Here is a 22,015-nt window from a genome sequence, read left to right as displayed (position 1 = left end):
TTTTTTGCTTCTTGGATTTGAGGATCTAGTTCTCTCCATTCCCTTCTCCTTTCTTCTTCCTCCACAATACCTATAATTCTAATATTGCTTTTTCTGATAGAGTCAGCTAATTCTCATAGAGCTCTTTCATTTTTCTTTATTTTCAGATCTCTCTATTCTTCCCTCTGTATTATTTCTTCCCCCCCCCCCCACCGGGAAATTTCTTGATTCCTATCTTTGATATCACTAATTCTTTCCTCCAGCTCATTGGTTGTTTTCTATGCTCAGTAGTTCACTCTTAATTTCCTTTATGGCATGCTTCATTTCCTGAATTTCTGATTGGATCTTTTTTAAAGTTTCAATCTCTTTGGTAAAGTACTCCTTTTGTTCATTGATTTGTTTTCTGAGTGCATTGAATTGCCTTTATTTTCTTGCATCTCATTGAGTATTTTCAGAACTGCAATCTTGAAATCTCTGTCATTTATATCACATATTTCCATGTATTCCAGCTTGCTTTCTGGAGATTTTAATTTTCTTTCTGATCATCCTCATTACCATGGTTATTTATGGTATATGGTATTCTCCTTTGGCTAGGCATGTAGCTTTCACTGAATCAGCCTTTCTACCATTTGCCAGTAGATGGTGCAGAATCTCAAGATTGTTGACCTCTGTGATCTCCCATACTTGGCCACCAAGGCCTCTGTGGGGTCCTGCTCCAAGGACCCCTTCTGGGGATCAATCACAGAGGGAAACATTTCTTGGTTTACAGTTAATAGACTCCTGGACCTGATTATGAGGGCAATGGGAGGCGAGTTTTTGGAGTCCAAGCAGTGGCAGAGCTCTGTGGTTCCATTTCTTTGTCTGAAACACCACTGCAAGCCCAACAGTGGCTGGTAGCATGACCCTACAGCACTTGTCCTGCTGTGCTGCACCGTCAGCTCTCTGTTACTCCTAGCTGAAGGAAGTGCCTGCTACCACTGATTTTTCTCCCCTCTCCCAGCCAAGCCATGAGCTTCCAGCTGCAGGGCTGAATCTGTGGGCTGTCTGCACTTTCCTCCCTTTTGCCCTCCCCACCCTTTATCCTTGGTTATCCACTTTTAAATCTTTCAATGCAAGGGTCTCTCAAGTGTGTAACTGTGTCCAGCAATGATTTCTTGTTGAGTTGTAGTTGGTTAACTTGTTGAAATTTCAGGGAGAGAAGACAAGGTGCTCTCTCATGCCACCATTCCTGATGTCCTCAATTTAATATTTTTAAAGGGCAGGAATTACACCTGTGTGGTTTCTCCCTCTGTGCAGTTTCTCTTACCTTGCCACCTACCATTAGTTGATTAAACTTTTAAAATGTTATGGTGAAGAATTGAAGCCATTGTAATAAATTTAATCTTTTTTGGTTTGTTTTGTGTTGCTTTTAAAGGTTATGTTTTATAACATTAAAGTCTCAGTGTTCAAACTCACTTTTCAAATAAACCAACCAGTCAAAGATGTTAAATGAATAACTATAAAGGTATACATATGTGGAAAATTAAGTTCTAAAGGCATCTCTGTGCACCCCCTCCTAGAGGTGCAACCCCTCCAAGAGGAGGGGGTATCCTAGACTACTCTTCCTGAGGGAAATAAGTTTTTGAAAGGTAATCCTTCCTTCTGAATAGAAAAAGGACTGAAAGGGTCTAATGTTTCCTGTTCAAAAATAATTTGTTCTTTCTTTTGAGGAAAAAGAGAACAAGAAGAAAGTCTGTGACTAATTTAGTGAGAAAAATGAGAGCAATAAACTAAGATATAAGACTTCCAGTACTTGAATATTTTCCTTTTCCCTCCTGAATTTTTCCTCATGGTAGATGAAAGAGGAAGAAATTGGTATGATAAGTCTTTTGGTTCTGGAAAAGCTGGATAAGAGTCAAAAGACTTTAATCTGAAACTCAGGATGGTTTTACCTTAAACTTAGATAATATCCTACATGTATAAGCTATTCTAATATATTTAAATGTTGCTTTAGTTTTCAGTTTGACAAACAATTATATTGTACTAGAAGCCCAGTGCACAAAATTCATGCATGGGGGGGTGTCCCTCACCCTGGCCTGCACCCTCTCACAATCTGAGACCCCTCAGGTAGGGTCCCTAGGCCTGGCCAGAAATCAGGGCCTATCGGGGCTTTCCTTCCCCTGTCTGCTGGCAGCTGGCCCTGCCGCTGCCACTGCTTGCCATCTGTGCGGTGCTGTCCCCCCTCTCCCGTCACCTGATGCTTCCCTCTACGGGCGACAGAAGTGGGGTGCAATCACTTGGCTGGCCTGGGCTTCCCTCTGTGGGGCATTTGATCACGGGGCCCCCAGATCGATCACCCCACAGAGGGAAACCCTGCCCACCTGCCACAGCACCACCAACCGGGTGACCTGGGCTTCCCTCTGTGGGGCGATCATGGGGCAATGGTGGGGCCTCCGACCAATCACACTGCACCCCCCTTGGCTGGCCTGGCACCAGTGCGTGTCATAGAGTGGTCATCCAGAAGGTCGTCTGGATGGTTGTTCTGCTGTTCAGTTTTTCAGTTGATTTGCATATTATGCTTTTATTATTATAGATATTTAAATAAATATAGAGGTTTTATTTTAAATTTGATTGCTCTTATAAAGGAAGCCAGTATTTTGAATGTCAGTCAAAACAGAACTAATAATAATCCACTGTAAATGCTTATCTGTATTCTCCCTTTCCCTCTCCCTCTATTTCTATTAATGTCAAAAGAAAGTAAGGATTGATTTAATTTTTAAAGTTTAAAATAGAATTAACAATTACTTTATTTCAGTTTGTTTTGTGGCAAAAAATTTTTTTTCCCATATGATTGCTCTAGAATGCATATGAGGAAAAATAAAAGTACAGAAAAATATTTTATTGATGTATTAATTGACATATGACATATTAGTTGCAGATATACAACATAATTATTCAATATTTATATGTATTGGGAAATGATCACCACAATAAGTGTAGGTAATGTCCATCAACATATATAGTTAAAAAATTTTCTCCCTGAAGAGAACTTTTAAGATTTAGTAAGTACTAAATAATTTGCAACTATTAGCAGCTTTCAAATATGTAAAACAGTATTAGTAACTATAGTCACCATGATGTATATTATATCTCCATTACTTACTTATTTTATAACTGGAAGTTTGTGTCTTTTAACTTGTTTTACCCATTTTGCCCACCCTCTACCTCCTGCCTCTGGTAACCATAAATCTCTTTTCTGTATTTACTAGAGGCCTGGTGCATGAAAATTCATGCACTTGGGGGTGGCGGGGGGGTCTTTCAGCCCAGCCTGCATGCTCTCACAATCTGGGACCCCTCAGGTAGGGTCCAGTCCCATCACAGCATGGCTCTGGTTCCCCGGGCCTGCGGGCTGGTCGGGGAGGGACCAAGAGGCCAGTCTGATTGCAGGCACAGGGAGAGACCAAGATTCCCAGATCGCAGCATGGCTATGGTTCCCCAGAGCCTGCGGGTGGGGGGAGGGACCTAGAGGCCTGTCCGATGGTAGCATGGCTTTGTTCCCACAGCTCCCTCCCGCCGCCACACCACGGGCGGCCAGGAACCAGGACTGACTCCCGCCTCAGGTGGCCGGGACCCAGGACTGACTGCCACCGCGGGCAGCCGGGACCCAGGACTGACTGCTGCCGCGGGTGGCCAGGACCCAGGACTGACTTCCACCATGCCAGCCGGGACCCTAGCCTGGTGTTCAGTCATCCATCCGGTCATTTAGGTTGTGACGGACCCTGGCTCTTTATATATTAGGATGAGCTTTATTTTCTCTTTAGATTCCACACACAAGTGAGATGATTTGGTATTTCTCTTTCTCTGTCTTTTTTCATGTAGCATAATGCCCTCCAGAGCCATGCATGTTGCTGCAATTGGCAAGATTCCTTTTTATTTTTTTGAATGAATAATATTGTGTTGTATATATATGCCACATTTTATCTTTATTGCTAAAAATATTACAGTATCCCTTCCCACCCACCCTTCTCTTCCCTCTGAAATTTGTCATTCTGTTCATTGTTTCTGTGTCTCTGGATCTATTTTATTTATCAGTTTATTTTGTTCTTGAGATTTCACATATGAGTGAGATCATGTGATATTTGTCTTTCTCTGACTATGCCTCATTTTTTTAAATCTGTTGACACTTAGGATTTTTCCATGTCTTGACTATTGTAAAGAATGCTTCAGCCCAGCCAGCATGGCTCAGTGGTTGAGCATTGATCTATGAACCAGGAGGTCACAGTTCTATTCCCAGTCATGGCATATGCCTGGGCTGTGGACTTGATCAGCAGTGCGGGGTGTGCAGGAGGCAGCCAATCAATGATTCTCTCTCATCATTGATTTTTCTCTCTCTTTCTCTCCCTTCCTCTCTGAAATAAAAAATCCTATCTAATAAAGAGGGAACATGCAAATTGACTGTCATGCCATCACAAATATGGCAGTGCCCATAGCCACAAAATGGTGGCTCCTAGTGCCCCTCACCCCGCCAGAGTCCCCCAGTCTCAGGGGCGGCAGGCGTGTGGTGCCGAAGTCCCCCTCTCCTTTCAGCCCCAAGGGGGGGCGGTGGCAGGTGCACAGTGCCACCAGACTTCCCCAGTCCTTTCACAGAAAATGGGTTGCCTCAAAAGTTGGTTAAGCTTCTTAGGACAAAAAGCATTCAAAATCTTTGAAAAGGGAATTCCAATATTTATAAAAGTTTGGACTAGACAATTCAAGGTTATTTCCACTACAACCTTCTATGATTTTGTGATATTAACATTCTGAATTCACATAGTACCAGCTGTATTGTATGCAAGCAGATATTATTTAAAAAGATCGGCCATTATTATTAAAACTGCTCATAAAACCACACTGTTTGTATGTCAAGGACATTCTGTGTGATTTTCCTAATGGCTGGAATTAATGCCCCTAAACCGGCAGTTGGACATCCCCCGAAGGGTCCCAGATTGGAAAGGGTGCAGGCCGGGCTAAAGGACACCCCCCCTCATGCACGAATTTTGTGCACCGGGCCTCAGTCAATAAATAAATAAATAAGAATGTTGCAGTGTGTGTTCATGGGGTACATATATCTTTTCAAGTTAGTTTTGTTTCTTCAAATAAATACCAAGAAGTAGAATTGCTGAATATTATGGTAGTTTCAATTTTAATTTTCTGAAGAAGCTTCATACAGTTTTCCATAGTGGTTCCACCAATTTACATTCCCATCAATAGTGTACCAGGTTCCCTCTTCTCCACATCCTCACCAGTACCTGCTATTTCTTGTCTTTTTGATGATATGCATTCTAACATGTGTGAGATATCTTATTGTGGTTTTGATTTCCATTACCCTGATTATTAGTGATATTGAGCATCCCTTTATGTATCTCTTGGTCATTTGTATGCCTTCTTTATAAAATATATATTCAGATCTTCTGCCCATTTTTTTAAAAACAGATTGTTTGGCTTTTTTTTTTTTTTTGCTATTAAGTTATGAGTTTTTTATATATTTTCAATATTAACTTCTTATCAGATCTATGATTTGCAAATATTTTCTTCCATTTCATAGGTTACCCTTTCATTTTGTTGATGGTATCCTTTGCTGTGCAGAAGTTTTTAGTTTAAAGTAATCCCACTTTAAATTTAACTTTTTGTTGCCTTCACATTTTGAGTCATATTCAAAAAATCACTGCCAAGACCATGTCAAAGGGCTTACTGCCTATCTTTTCTTCTTGATTTTACAGTTTCAGGTCTTACATTTAAGTCTCTTTTTCCAAAATTTATTTTTATTTATATTGAATTTATTTAGGTGATATTGAATGATAAAATTATACAGGTTTCAGGTATACAATTTACAATACAACATCTGTATATTGCATTATGTGTTTACCACCTCATGTCAGTCTGTTTCCATCACAGTTTATCCCCTCTTTACCTTTTTCTAACCTCCTCTTAATCTCCTACCCTTTGGCAATCACCAAAGACTCTGTGTCCATGAGTCTTCCTTTTTTTTTTCCTTTGCATAATCCCTTCACCCTTCTCACCTCGTCCCCAATCCCCTCCCCTGTGACAGCTGTCAGTTGTTTTCTGTATCCATGAGTCTGTCTCCACTTTGTTTGTTAGTTTATTTGTTCATTAGATTCAACATACAAGTGAAATAATATGGTACTTGCCTTTTTCTAACTGGCTTATTTCACTTAACTTAATATTCTCCAGGTCCATCCATGCTGTAGCAAGCCATGAATTCATTTTTACTTCATTCTTGTGTATCTGTAAGAATTGTCCAGTTTCCTTATTTTGCATGTAGCTCTCCAGTTTTTCCACCAGCATTTGTTGAAGAGACTGTCCTTTTCCCACTCTATATCCTTGGCTACTTTATTGTAAAATAATTGACCATTGGGTTCATTTCTGAGTATTCCACTCTGTCCTATTGGTCTATGTGTCTGTTTTTATGCCAGTACCATACTGTTTTGGTTACAATAGTTTTGCAGTATAGTTTTATTTCAGGCACCATGACAACTCTAGTTTTGTTCTTCTATTTCAAGATAACTTTACAATTTGGTGTCCTTTATAATGCCATACAAATTTTAGAATTGTTTGTTCTATTGCTGTGAAAAAATACCATTGGAATTTCAATAGGTATTGCATTGAACCTGTAGATTTCATCAACTAGTATGGACTTTAACAATATAAATTATTTCAATGTATGGCAATAGAATATCTTTCCATTTGTTTATATCCTCTTTAATCTCTTTCATTAATGTCTTATAGTTTCAGTGAATTGGCCTTTTATTTGCTTGGTTAAATAGATTCCTAGGTATTTTATTCTTTTTTTATATAATTGCAAATGAGATATAATTTTTTCAAGTTTACTTAATTTTTAAATATTTTATCATTTTTAATTATGATAGACATACAACATTGTATTAATTTTAGGTTTACAACATAGTGATTAGATATTTATATAGCTTACTAAGTGATCACCCCAATAAGTCTAGTACTCATTAGACACCATACAGAAGCATTACAATATTATTAACTATACTAGAGGCCTGGTGCACGAAATTCATGCACGGGAGGGGTGGTCCCTCAACCTGACCTGCACCCTCTCCAATCTGGGATCCCTCAGGGGATGTCCTACTGACAGCTTAGGCCCCAGCGGGCCTAAGCCACAGTCTGGCCTCCCTCTGCAGGAGGTGACCGGGCTGATCAGGGGAAAGCACTGCCCCCATCATCCCGCTGCTGCTGCCACTGCCAGCTGCCGCAGCCACCAAGGTGTTTACATCAACACAGACTCCAGTCCCTTCACCACAAAAAAAAATGACAACTTTCTTTAGGCATTTTCAAGATGTCTCTTTTGTAGGATATGACCTCTCTTCCTTCCTTCTTTCCTTCCTTCCTTCCTTCCTTCCTTCCTTCCTTCCTTCCCTTTCTTCCTTCTTTCCTTCCTTCCTTCCTTCCTTCCTTCCCTTCCCTTCCCTTCCCTTCCTTCCTTCCTTCCTTCCTTCCCTTTCTTCCTTCCTTCTTTCCTTCCTTCCTTCCTTTCTTCCTTCCTTCCTTCCTTCCTTCCTTTCCTTCCTCCCTCCCTCCCTCCCTCCCTCTCTCTCTCTCTCTCTCTCTCTCTCTCTCTCTCTCTCTCTCTCTCTTTCTTTCTTTCTTTCTTTCTTTCTTTCTTTCTTTCTTTCTTTCTCTCCTTACCTGAGGATATTTTTCCATTGATTTTTAGAGAGTGTGGAAGCGAGAGAAACATCAATGTGAGAGGGACACTTTGATTGGTTGCCTCCTGCATGAGCCCTGTCCTGGGCCCCAGCCAGGGAGAAGCCTGCAACCTAGGTACATGCCCTAGACCAGAATCAAACCTGGACCCTGCGGTCGGCAGGCCGAGGTTCTATCCACTGAGCCAAACCAGCTAGGGCAGTATATGACATTTCTTAGTCCCTCTAGCAGCAGACCTTCGTTTTTTCCTCCAGGAGTGAGGTGGAAAAACCCTAGATCACCTTCTTGGATTCTTATTACCCAAGTTACGAAGAACACTGCTGTCTGTCTGCAGGCCCTGGCACCTGGCAGCCAGGCCCTGCTGTCTTTCTGTGGTCCCCGGCGCCTGGCAGCCAGGCCCTGCAGTCTGTCTGCAGGCCTGCTCACTTGCCACGGCACCTGGCAGCCAGGCCCTGCTGTCTGTGGGTCTGCTCGCTTGCCACGGCACCTGGCAGCCAGGCCCTGTTATCTGTCTGCGGGCCACAGCACCTGCCAGCCAGGCCTTGCTCTCTGCACCTGCCTTGCCCCCTCCACCAGGCCACCAGCCTTGCTGTGATAGGAGCCTGTGGGCCATGGGGGCGGGACCCAGAGGTACTCCATGCACTTCCTGGTGACCAGTCGTCCATCTGGTCGTGACAGCCCTCAGCTATTATTAGTATAGATTCCTAATGTTTTATATTACATCCCTGTGACTGTTTTTATAACTGGCAATCCTATCTAATAAAAGGGTAGTATGCAAATTAACCATCACTTCGTCACAAAGATGGCAGTGCCCATAGCCACAAGATGTCAGCACCCAGTCCTCTCAGCCCCACCAGAGTCTCCCAGTCCCGGGGGGACAGCTGCTGAGGGCGGGCAGCATGAGAGGCCTGGCAGAATGCCAGCTTCATTGCTGCGGCGACAAGGCAAGCATCCCACCCTGGCCACAGAGGGCCTCTGAGCAGCGGGCACAAAGCAGCCGGGGGTGGGTGGGGGGGACGCTTGCATCATCGCCCTGGCAACAAGGCAAGCATTCTGCGCCCAGCCACAGATGGGCCTCTGGCCAGGCTGGGGTGTGGAACGCTTGTGTCATCGCCCCAGTGATGATGAGGCAAGCGTTCTGCACCCAGCCACAGATGGACCTCTGGGCCACGGAGAGCCTCTGGACAGCGAGCGCGCTGTGGCCAGGCCCCACAGAAAGCTACTGGTGCACGGATTCATGTGCAGGGCTACTAGTTTGTATATATTAATCTCTTTTTCATCCCATCATCCTTCCATCCTTTTTGTATCTATGAATTTGATTCTGTTTTTTTATTCATTTACTTTATTTTCTTACTAGAGGCCCAGTATACAAAATTTGCACACGGGTACAATCCCTAGGCCTAGCCTGCAATTGAAGCGCGAGCGTCTGGCTTGGAAGGGCAGGTCCCAGCTAATCTTTGGGCCCTGAGCAGCACCTAGGCCCCAGCCCCTGCACCCCCCCCTCTGCCTGAATCACGGTGCCCAAGTCCCCCTGGGGAGATGTGGTGAGCGCAGCTGGACACTGTGGGCTGGGGTGCAGCATGAGGCTCTGGGCCACCCAGTGGTACCGCACAGAAGCCGGGCAGGCTGCATGCTCTCTCCTGGCTGGTCTCACAGACCAGCTCCTACATGAATCCCTGGGGAGCCCAACTGGCCCCTGCAGTCCCGGTGGCTGTAGCCTGGCTCACCCAGAAGAGGCACGCAGGTGCAGGGTGGGCTCCTCATGTGTGCCCGGCACCTGAGCGTGGAGGCTTCCCCGGTGCATGAGCCGTGGTGTCCTGGAGAAGGGTAGCAGGAGCAGTGAGAGCAAGCTTGGCAGACACCCCACATTCTCACTGCACCTCTCTCCCTGTCACCCCTGCTCCCAGGTAGCCAGCGAGAGGTCACAGCCCCCCACCCCCAGTTCCCATCCCAGACGGGGGGCTGGCCCCCGATGGGGCTTTCAGGGCCTGCCGGCCACTGGTCGCCATCTGCAGGGCAATCCATTGGTGGTGGACCCCCCTACCAAGCTCCATCAGCTCCTGAGAGCCAGGCAGCAGCTCGCCCCCTGCCAGCCCCACTGGTTGCCGTCTGCCAGGTAATTAGCTGGGCGATCAGGCCCCAACTCTCACCCACCTTGGCCTCGCACCACCTGCTCACCTACTCCACCATCCCGCTGCAGTCCCGCTCTCTTTTGGGCCCATTGGAGCCAGCAGCGCCTCCACTGCCACCTGTTGCCAGCACCACACCACCGACATTCGCCATGTTAGGCGCCACCCCCTGGTGGTCAGTGCATGTCATAGCGAGTGGTCGAACTCCGTTGAGCACCCTGTCGAGGGGACAATTTGCATATTGTATAGGATATTCTATATGTAATTGAAATCATATGTTATTTATCTACTCTGTCTGACTTATTTCACTTTCCATAATACCCTCTAGGTCTATCTATTTTGTCGTAAATGGCAATATTTCATTCTTTTCCCTGGTCAAGTAATATTCCATTGTATATATGGAACACTTCTTCTTTATCCAGTTGTCTACCAATGGACAATTAGGTTCTTTATATCTTGGCCATTGTAAATAATAGTGCAATGAACATAGAGATGAATATATTTTTTTAATTAGTGTTTTATATTTTTCAAATAAAAACCCAGAAGTGGTATTGCTGGGTCATCTGGTAGTTGTATTTTTAATTTTGAAGAAACCTCTATACTGTTTTCCATTGTGGCTGCACCAATTTGTAATCCCAACAACAGTGCACAAAGGGATTCCCTTGTTGATTTATTGATAACAGCCATTCTGATAGATGTGAGATATCTCATTGTGGTATTAATTTTTCTTTGTGGATTAGCAATTTTCATGTCTACTGGCCATCTGTATGTCTTCTTTGAATAAATGTCTATTCAGGTCTACTTCCCATTTTTTAATCAGTTTGTTTGAATTTTTGGTTGCATGAGTTCTTTATTATTTGGATATTAACCCCTTATTGAATGTATCATTGGCAAATTCCTTCTCTGCTTTCAGTAGCTTGTCTTTTCATTTTGTTAACAGATTCCTTTTCTGTGCAAATTTTTTAGTTTGAAGTACTCCCATTTGTTTATTTTTTTTCTTTTGTTTATCTTCTCTGAGGACACATATCCAAAAAAAATATTGCTAAGACCATAAGTCAAAGAGTTTACTGCTTATGTTTTCTTCTATAACTTCTAACTCAAGCCTTACATTTATGTCTTGAATCCATTTTGAGTTTATTCTTGTATATGGTGTAAGAAGATTATCTGATTTCTTTTTTTTTTTTTTGCATATCCAGTTTTTTCAACATCATTTATAAAAGAGGCTATCTTTACTCCATTGTACATTCTTACTTCATTTATTATAGATTAATTTAACATATAGTTGTGGATTTATTTCTGAACTCTCTATTCTATTTCATTGATTTATGTTTTTGTTTTTATGCCAGTACCATATTGTTTTGATTCCTACAGACTTGTAGTAGAGATTCATATCAGGTAGCATGATACCTCCAACTTGGTTCTTCTTTCTCAAGATTGCTTTGACTGCTTGGCGTCTTTTGTGTTTCCATACAAACTTTAGAATTATCTTTTCTAGTTCTGTGAAAAATTCCAATGACATTTTGATAGGGATTGCATTGAATCTATAGATTGCTTTGGGTAATAAGATATTTTAATTATGTTACTTCTTCCTATCCATGAATACTGTATATGTGTCTATTTATTTGTATCTTCAGTTTTTTTCTTCAATATCTTACAAGGTTCTAAGTACAGATCTTTTACCTCCTTGGTTAAATTTATTCCTAGTATTTTGTAACTAGAGGCCCAATGAATGAAATTTGTGCACTGGGGGGGGAGGGGTTGTCTCTCAGTACAGCCTGCACCCTCTCCAATCTGGGACATCCCTCTCACAATCCAGGACTGCTGGCTCCTAACCACTTGCCTGCCTGCCTGCCTGCCTGATTGCCTCTAACTACTCTGCCTGGCAGCCTGATAGCTCCCTAACTGCTCCACTGCCGGCCTGTTTGATGCCTAGCTGCTCCCCTGCTGGCATGGTCGTCCCCAACTGCCCTCCCCTGCCAGCCATCTTGTGACAGCGTGGGGGCGGTCATCTTGTGATGACGTGGGGGCAGCCATCTTGTGGCAGCCATCTTGTGACGACATGAGGGTGGCCATCTTGTGACGACATGGGGTGGCCATCTTGTGACGACTTGGTGGTGGCCAACTTGTGATGCAAGGGCGTGAGGGTCAATTTGCATATTACCTCTTTATTATATAGGATTTTTGATGCAATTGTAAATGGGATTGTTTTCTTAATTTCTCTTTCATTATTGGTGTATAAAAATGCAACTAATTTGTAAATACTAATTTTGTATTCTGTTATTTTACTCAGTTCATTTGTAAGTTCTAGCATTTTCTCATTTTTTAAAAATTTTTTCCAACTCTTTATTTTGAAAAATTGCAAACCTACAGAAAAGTTTGAAAATTACTATAATGATTAGAGCCTTCACCTTGATTCACAAATTATTTACACTTTACCCCTAAATATACAACATGTATTATCTAAGACAGTGGTCAGCAAATCGCGGCTTGCGAGTCACATGCGGCTCTTTGGCCCCTTGAGTGTGGCTCTTCCACATAATACCACATGCGGGCACGCACGTACAGTGCAACTGAAACTTCATGGCCCATGCACAGAAGTCAGTTTTCAGCCTGGACGAGTCTATTTTGAAGAAGTGGCATTAGAAGAAGTGGGGGTGTCGGTCGCATGTGGCTCGCAAGCCACGGTTTGCCGACCACTGATCTAAGACTTTCTTCTACATAAAGCACAACATCCAAGAAATTTATTATTGATACAATAATGTGTCTTTTAATCCCCAGTTGGCTCAAAGATATCCTGGATAGCTGCAGGATGACCCCAAAATTATGTTCTAGTCAAGGCTCATGTATTGTTTTTTATTATCATGTTTCTTCACTTTCAATTTCTTTTAACATAGAATCATTGCCTGGATAATGTTTCATGCTATTTTTTCATAGCAATAGAACAAACAGGTCTATCACTTGTTTAGATCACTTGTTTAGGAGAAAGGCCTACATTTTGGATATGACTGATTATTATTTTGGCAAGAATTTTACATAAATGATGTTGTGTATTTCACTTTATATTAAACTAGTGGACCGGTGCACAAAATTTGTGCACAGAGGGGGGTGGGATTCCCTCAGTGCAGCCTGCACCCTCTCCAATCAGGCCCTCCCCTGCAGGCCTGATCTTGCCCCCAACTGCCCTCCCCTGCCAGCCTGATTTCACCCCTGCCAGCCTGATTTCACCCCCAATGGCCCTCCCTTGCCAGCCTGATCTTGTCCCCAACTGCTCTCCCCTACAGGCCTGATCTCACCCCCAACTGCCCTCCTCTGCTGGCCAATTTGGTTCTGATTGGTCAGTTTCTATGCCAGTCAGTGTCAAAAGCTCTGCCTCCTAGGCAGCCACTGGCTCCTCACAGTTGACCCAGATTTGGTTCTGCTTGGTCAGTTTCTATGCCAGTGAGCTTCTCTGGGCCTATCAACAGGGCCTGATCAGAAAGGCGGGGCTGATCAGCAGTCCTGGTGGAGGCCTGGAGAGAAATGGAGGCCTGGCTGCTGGCCAGACTTGGAGAGAAAGAGAGAGGCAAGTGATGATCAAAAGCTGCCACAGAGGCAATGGATCAGTGCCTGCTTCTCTCTTCAGGCCTCTCTTTGGCCCTGATTCGCAGCCCCCTCAGCAGTCAGTGCTGGGGCACCCCACCTGCAGTGGAAGCAGTCAGCGCTGGGTTGCCACGGCAACCCAGTGCTGACTGCAGGACTGACTTCCGGTTGGTCAAGCCTCGTTACTGGTTGTTACAACCCATGGCTTTTATATATTAAGATTAGTTACCTAATATTAGTTTGGCCTGATATTAGACATGCTAATTTTCATCCCTTGGTTAAAGTATCTTTATTCCTTTGTAATATTTAAGTAATCTGCAGAGTGATATTTTCTTTTTCTTTTCCGTTCTTTTATTTTTTTTTTCTCTATTGTGGAGAATATTACAGATATCTCTCCTTTTCCCTTATTGCCTCCCTCCACCCAGTTTCCACCCAAACCTAGGCCATCCTACACTATTGTATGTGTCCAGGGGCTATACATATAAGTTCTTTGGTTGATTTCTCATACCACCTCTCCCACTCCCTCTATGATCTGTCAGTCTGTGTCATGCTTAAATGCCTCTGGACTTAGATTGTTTGTCAGTTTATTTTGTTCACAAGATTCCACATATAAATGAGATCATGTGATATTTGTCTATTGCTGACTGGCTTATTTCACTTGGCTTAATATCCTCCAGATCCCTCCATGCTTTCTCAAAGGGAAATGAAGAATATCTTACCCTTTGAGATAGCACAGAGGGACCTGAAAAGCATCATGCTAAGTGAAATAAGTCAGTCAGAGAAAGACAAGTATCACATGATCTCATTCATATGTAGAATCTAAATAACAAAATAAACTGATGAATGGAATGGATCCAAAGACATGGAAGCAAGGAGTAGAGTGCAGAATCTCAGAGGGAAGACGGGGGAATTTTGGTGGGTGGGAGGTAATCAACCTAGGACCTTGTATGCATATATGCGTAGTCCAGGGCCACAGACAATGAGGGGTGAGGGGCCTGGGTCTGCAGGCGTTGGGGGTCAATGGGCTGTTTCCAGATTTTAACTATTGTAAATTGTGCTGCTATGAACATAGGGGTGCATATATTTTTTCTGGTTGGTGTTTTTGAATTCTTAGGATACATTCCTAGAATTGGGATCACTGGGTTAAAAGGCAGTTCAATTTTTAATTTTTTAATTAATTTTTTTATTGATTAAGGTATTACATATGTGTCCTTACCCCCTATTCCCACCCCCCCCCACACACACACACACACTTATGCCCTCACCCCCCTGGTGTCTGTGTCCATTGGTTAGGCTTATATGCATGCATACAAGTCCTTTGGTTGATCTTTCCCCCTTACCCCCACCCTCCCCTACCTTCCCTCTGAGGTTTGGTGGTCTGATCAATGCTTTTCTGTCTCTGGATCTGTTTTTGTTCATCAGTTTATGATGTTCATTATATTCCACAAGTGAGTGAGATCATGTGATATTTATCTTTTTCTGACTGGCTTATTTCACTTAGCATAATGCTCTCCAGTTCCATCCATGCTGTTGCAAATGGTAAGAGTTCCTTCTTTTTTACAGCAGCATAGTATTCCGTTGTGTAGATGTACCACAGTTTTTTTAATTCACTCATCTGCTGATGGGCACTTAGGCTATTTCCAAGTCTTAGCTATGGTAAATTGTGCTGCTATGAACATAGGGGTGCAGTATCCTTTCTGATTTGTGTTTCTAGTTTATTGGGATATATTCCAAGAAATGGGATCACTGGGTGAAATGGAAGTTCCATTTTTAACTTTTTTTTTAAATATATTTTGTTGATTTTTTACAGTGAGGAAGGGAGAGGGAGAGAGAGTTAGAAACATTGATGACAGAGGAACATCAATCAGCTGCCTCCTGCACACCCCCTACTGAGGATGTGCCCGCAACCAAAGTACATGCCCTTGACTGGAATCGAACCTGGGACCCTTGAGTCCGCAGGCTGACGTTCTATCCACTGAGCCAAACCAGTTAGGGCAATTTTTACCTTTTTGAGGAAACTCCATACTATCTTCCACAGTGACTGCACCAGTCTGCATTCCCACCAGCAGTGCAAGAGGGTTCCTTTTTCTCTGCATCCTAGCCAGCACTTGTCATTCGTTGATTTATTGATAATAGCCATTCTGTCAGGTGTGAGATGGTACTGCATTGTCATTTTGATTTGCATCTCTCAGATGATTAGTGACTTTGAGCAGGTTTTCATATGTCTCTTGGCCTTATTTTTAACAATTATTTATTGTTGGAAGTATTACATATGTCACCTTTTTTTCCACATTGACCGCCAACACCTGCAGACCCAGGCCCTCACCCCTCATTGTCTGTGGCCCTGGACTATGCATATATGCATACAAGGTCCTAGGTTGATTACCTCCCACCCACCCACACTCCCCCGCCTCCCTCTGAGATTCTGCACTCTACTCCTTGCTTCCATGTCTTTGGATCCATTCCATTTATCAGTTTATTTTGTTATTTAGATTCTACATATGAGTGAGATCATGTGATACTTGTCTTTCTCTGACTGACTTATTTCACTTAGCATGATGCTTTCCAGGTCCCTCCATGCTATCTCAAAGGGTAAGATAATCTTCATTTTTGCTACTGCATAGCATTCCATGGTATAAATATACCACAGCTTTTTTATCCACTTATCTACTGATGGACACTTGGGCAGTTTTCAAATCTTAGCTATTGTAAATTGTGCCGCTATGAACATTAGGGATTCATACATTCTTTCTGATTGGTGTTTTGTTTTTTGGGGGGGATATGTTTCTAGAATTGGGATCACTGGGTCAAATGGCAGTTTCATATGTAATTTTTTGAGTTAACCTCATACTGTTTTCCATAATGGCTACACCAGTCTGCATTCCTACCAGCAGTGTACTAGTGTTCCCTGTTCTCCACATTCTCACCAGCACTTGTCCTTTGTTTATCTGTTGATGGTAGCCATTCTGACAGGTGTGAAGTGATACCTCATTGTCATTTTAATTTGCATCTCTCTAATGATCAGCAACTTTGAGCATTTTTTCATATGTCTCTTGGCCATATGTATGTCCACTTTGTAGAAGTGTCTATTTAGGTCCTTTGCCCATTTTTAAATTGGATTGTTTGTCTTCCTTTTGTTAAGTTGTATGAGTTCCTTATTTATTTTGGATATTAACCCTTTATCAGATATATCATTGCCAAATATGTTCTCCCATAGAGTGGACTCCCTTTTCATTTTGTTGATGATTTCTTTTGCTGTGCAGAAGCCTTTTATTTTGATGCAATCCCATATATTTGTTTTCTTTTTAGTTACTTTGTGCTAGGAGATGTATCTGTAAACATATTGCCAGAGATATTGCTGCCTATGGTTCCTTCTAAGATTTTTATGGTTTCATGACTACATTTAACTCTTCATCCATTTTGAGTTTATATTTGTGTATGGTGTAAGTTGGTGGTCTACTTTCATTATATTGCATGTATCTGTCCAAATTTACCAACACCATTTATTGAAGAGCCTGTCTTGACTTCATTGTATTCTTTTGCCTCCTTTGTCAGATACTAATTGAGCATAATGCCTTGGGCCAATTTCTGGGGTCTCTGTTCTGTTCCATTGGTCTATATGTCTGTTATTGTGCCATAATAAACAGCCAGGTACTGGCACAATAACAGACATATAGATCAATGGAACAGAACAGAGACCCCAGAAATTGGCCCAAGGCATTATGCTCAATTAGTATGTGACAAAGGAGGCAAAAGAATACAATGGCTTTGTAGTATAACTTGAAATCGGGTATTGTAATTCCTTCAAACTTTTCTTTCTCAAGATTGCTTCAGCTATTGGGAGTCTTTTTTGATTCCATATAAATGTTTGGTGTATTTGTTCTAGATCCATGAAATATGCTGTTGGTATTTTAATAGGGATTGCATTGAATCTCTAGATTTCCTTGGGTAGTGTGAACATTTTAATGATTTTATTCTATCAATCCATGAACATGGTATATTCTTCCACTTGTTTATATCTTCTTCTATCTCTTTCTTCAATGTCCTATAGTTTTCCAAGTACAAGTCTTTTGTCTCCATGGTTAAGTTTATTCCTAAATATCTTAATTTTTTTGTTCCAATGGTAAATGGGATTGCTTGTTTACTTTCTCTTTCTGAGAATTCATTATTGGTGTATAAAAAAGCCATCAATTTGTGGATGTTGATTTTGTATCCTGCTATTTTGCCAAATTCATTGATTAAATCTAGTAGTTTTTTGGTGGGGTCTTTATGGTTTTCTATGTAGAATTTTATGTCATCTGCGAATAATGAGAGTTTCACTTCCTCTTTTCCAATTCTGATGCCTTTTATTTTTTCTTGTCTGATTGCTGTGGCTAGGACTTCCAGTACTATGTTGAATAACAGTGGTGAAAGCGGACATCCCTATCTTGTTCCCATTTTTAGGGGAAATGGTTTTAGTTTTTGCCCATTGAGTGTGATGTTTGCTGTAGTTTTTCATATATGGCCTTTATCATTTTGAGATATGTTCTCTCTATTCCCACTTTGCTACTAGTTTTTATCAAAATGGTGTTGGATTTTATTATATGCTTTTGCTGCATCTATTGATATGATCATATTATTTTTGTCCATTTGTTTATGTGATATATCATGTTTATTGATTTGAGAATATTGTACCAGCCTTTCAACCTTAGAATACTAGTAAATCCCAGTTGGTCATGATGTATGATATTTTTAATATATTGCTGGATCTGATTTGCCAATATTTTGTTGAGGATTTTAGCATCTATGTTCATCAGGGATATTGGAACCAAATATTGGATATTCTCTTTCTTTGTAATATCTTTATCTGGTTTTGGTATTAGGATAATGCTGGCCTCATAAAAAGAGTTTGGAAGTTGAAGAGTATAGGTGTTAGTTCTTCTTTGAATGTTTGGTAAAATTCCCTTGTGAAGCTGCTTGGACCTGAGCTTTTGTTTGGTGGGAGTTTTTTGATTACTGTTTCTCTTACTTCCTTTGTTATTGAACTATTCCGGTTTTCTGATTCTTCCTGATCCATTTTTGGGATATTGGTGTTTTTTTTTCTTTCAGGAATTTGTCCATTTTTTCCACATTGTCCAGCTTGTTGGCATATAGTTGTTCACAGTATTTTCTTACAATCTTTTGTTTTTCTGTGGTGTCCCTGTTTACTTCTCCACTTTCCTGTCTGATTTTGTTTGCTTGGGTCCTCTCTCTTTGTTTCTTGATGAGTCTGGTAAAATCGTTTGGTGCCCGGCTTTTTCAGACTGGCTTATTTCACTTAGCATAATGTTCTCTAGGTCCGTCCATGCTGTCAAAAAGGGTAAAAGTTTCTTTCTTTTTACTGCCAAGTAGTATTCCATTGTTTAAATGTACCACTGCTGTTTTATCCACTCATCTACTGATGAACACTTGGGCTTTTTTCAAATGTTGGTTCTTGTAAATAATGCTGCAATGAACATAGGGGTGTATATATGCTTTTTAATGTGTGTTTTGGGTTTCTTTGTATAAATATCCAGAAGTGGAATTGCTGGGTATAAGGCAGTTCCATTTTTAATATTTTGACACAACTCCATACTGCTTTCTACCAATCTGCATTTCCACCAACAGTACACAAGGGTTCCATTTTCTCCACATCCTCACAGAAACTTGTTTATTTATTGATCATAACCATTCTGACAGGCATGAGGTGATATCACATTGTGGTTTTAATTTGCATTTCTCTGATTAGTGATGCTATGCATCTTCTCATATGTCTATTGACCATCTGTATATCCTTTTTGGAGAAGTGTCTATTCAGGTTCTTTGTCCATTTTTTAATATGTTTTTTTTTGGTGTTGAGTTTTATAAGTTCTTTATAATTTTGGATATTTACTCTTTATCAGATATACCAGTGAATATGTTCCTCCATTCAGTGGATTGTCTTTTCATTTTGTTGATCATTTCCTTTGCTGTGCATAAACTTTTTAGTTTGATGTAGTACCAGTTGTTTATTTTTTTTCTTTTGTTTCCCTTGGCCAAGGAGCTATATCAGAAAAAAATATATTGCCAGGAGAAGTGTCCAAGATTCTACTGTCTATGTTTTCTTCTAGGTTTTTATTGTTTGAAGTCTAATATTTGATTTTATTCTTATGTACAATGTAAGAAGATGGTCTCGTTTTATTTTTCACAAGTAACTGTCCAATTTTCCCAACACCATTTATTGAATAGACTATCTTTAGCCCATCATATGTTTTTTCCTCCTTTGTCAAATATTAACTGATTATAACAATGTTGGTTTATTTCTGGGCTCTCTATTTGGTTCCATTGATCTTTATGCCTGTTTTTATGCTAGTATCATGCTGCTTTAGTTACTATGGCCCTGTAGTATAGTTTGATATCAGGTAGCATGAATCAATACATTACTTTGGGTACTGTGGACATTTTAGTGATGTTAATTTTTCTTATCCATGACCATGGTATGTTTCCATTATGTGTATCTCCTATAATTTTTGTTCAGTGTCTTATTATCTTCTGAGTACAACTCATATACATCCTCAGCTAAATTTATTTCTAATGTGTGCTGGATTCAGGTTTCATCAGGGATGTTTGCCTATACTTTTCTATCTTTGTTTTTATCCTGTTTGGAATTAGCATAATGATGGCCTGATAATATAAGCTTGGGAGTTTTCCCTCCTCTTGAATTTTTTGGAATAGTTTGAGAATAGGTGTTAGTTCTTCTTTGAATGTTTGTTAAAATTCACCTGTAATGCTAACTGGTTCAGGCTTTTGTTTGTTGGGAGTTTATTATTATTATTATTATTATTATTATTATTATTATTACTACTTCAGTTTCACTAGTTGTAATCTGTCCAGTCAGATTCTCTGATTTTTCCTGATAGAATTTTGGAAGATTGTATGTTTCCAGGAATTTATTCATTTCACCCAGGTTTTCCAATTTGTTGGCATATGTATTTTCTTACAGTCCTTTATATTGCTTTGGTGTCAGTTGTTACTTCTCTTTCATTTCTGATATTATTTCAATCCTCTTTTTTTTATGAATGTTTCAGGTTTCTCAATCATATTTATCTTTTTAAAGAAGTAGCTCTTGGTTCCATTGATCTCTTGTATTGTGTTTTTAAACTCTATTTCATTTAGTTTTGCTCTGATCTTTATTATTCCCCTCCTTTAGCTTTTTCTTCCCACTGGACTTTGCTTGTTGTTCTTTTTTGAGTTCCTTTCTGTGTAAAATTAGATTGTTTGTTTGAGCTTTTTCTTGGTTCTTGAGATCATACTGTAATTCTATGAATTTCCTTCTTAGGACTGCATGGCCTGTGTCCTACAGATTTGGGGTGGTTGTATTCTCATTTTCATTTGTTCCAAGTTTTCTTTTGATGTCTTCCTTGATCTCATTGTTAAATCATTCCCCATTTATTAACATGTTATTTAGCCTCTACATTGCTGTGTGTTTTCCAGTTTTCTTATGATTTATTCAAGTTTCATTACAGTATGGTTAGAGAAGATGCTTAATATGATTCCAGTCTTCTTAAATTTATTAAGACTTGTTTTGTGACCTAATATGTTGTCTATCCTAGAAAACATTCTGTGGACACTGGAAAAGAAGGTATATTCTGCGGCTTTGAGGTGAAATGATCTGAAGATATCAATTACATTCATTTGATCTAGTGTGTCATTTAAGTCCACCATCTCCTTGTTGATTTTCTGCTTGAAAAATCTATCTATTGATGTCAATGGGGTGTTAAAATTCCCTACCATAGTTGGATTACTGTCAATCTCTCCTTTTATTTCCATCACAGTTTGCTTTACATATTTAGGTGCTCCTATGTTGAGTACGTAAATGTTTACAAGTATTTTATCCTCTTGTTGGATTTCACCCTTAATCATTATGTAGTGTCCTTCTTTGTCTCTAGTATAACCTTGGTTTTAAAGTCTATGTTGTCAGATATAAGTATTGCTACCTCAGCATTTATTTCTCCTTTTCATTTGCAGGAAATATCTTTTCTACCCCTTTATTTTAGTCTCTGCGTATCTTTCATTCTGAGATGTGTCTCTTGAAGATAGCATACACATGGGTGTTGTTTTTTTCTTATCCATTCAGCTACCTTATGTCTTTTGATTGGAATACATAAACCATTTACACTTAAAGTAATTATTGATAGGTACATATTCACTGCCATTTTATTTTTTAACTATGTTTCCCTTCCTTCCTCCTCTTCCTCCTTCTCCTCCTCCTCCTCCTGGCATGCCCTTTAACTTTTCTTGTAATACTAATTTGTTGGTAATAAACTCTTTTAGCTTTTTCTTGTCTGGAAAGCTCTTTATTTGGCTTATGTATTTTCTTACAGTCCTTTATATTGCTTTGGTGTCAGTTGTTTATTTTATCAATTTTCAATGATAGCCTCACTGGGTAAAGTAACATTGTTTTGAGGTCCTTCTTTATCATCACTTTGAATATTTTATGCCAATCCCTTCTGGCCTGAAATGTTTCTGTTGACAAATCAGCTGACAGTCTTAGGGGAGTTCCCTTGTAAGTAACTGACCACCTTTCTCTTGTGGCTTTTAAGATTCTCTCTTTGTCATTAACTTTGGTCATTTTAATTATG

The 22,015-nt window shown here is 40.6% G+C and overlaps 1 protein-coding gene across 2 annotated transcripts in view; it reads left to right on the top strand.

The window, feature by feature from the left end:
* FREM2 (FRAS1 related extracellular matrix 2) overlaps positions 1–22,015 on the top strand; it is a 449,278-nt gene that overhangs the window by 222,726 nt on the left and 204,537 nt on the right. The window lies entirely within an intron of this gene.

This window comes from Plecotus auritus, assembly GCF_963455305.1.
Source record: "Plecotus auritus genome assembly, chromosome: 3".
NCBI classification, from domain to species: domain Eukaryota; kingdom Metazoa; phylum Chordata; class Mammalia; order Chiroptera; family Vespertilionidae; genus Plecotus; species Plecotus auritus.
Note: the sequence above shows the minus strand (reverse complement) of the source record. Positions and strands in the feature narration are given on the sequence as shown.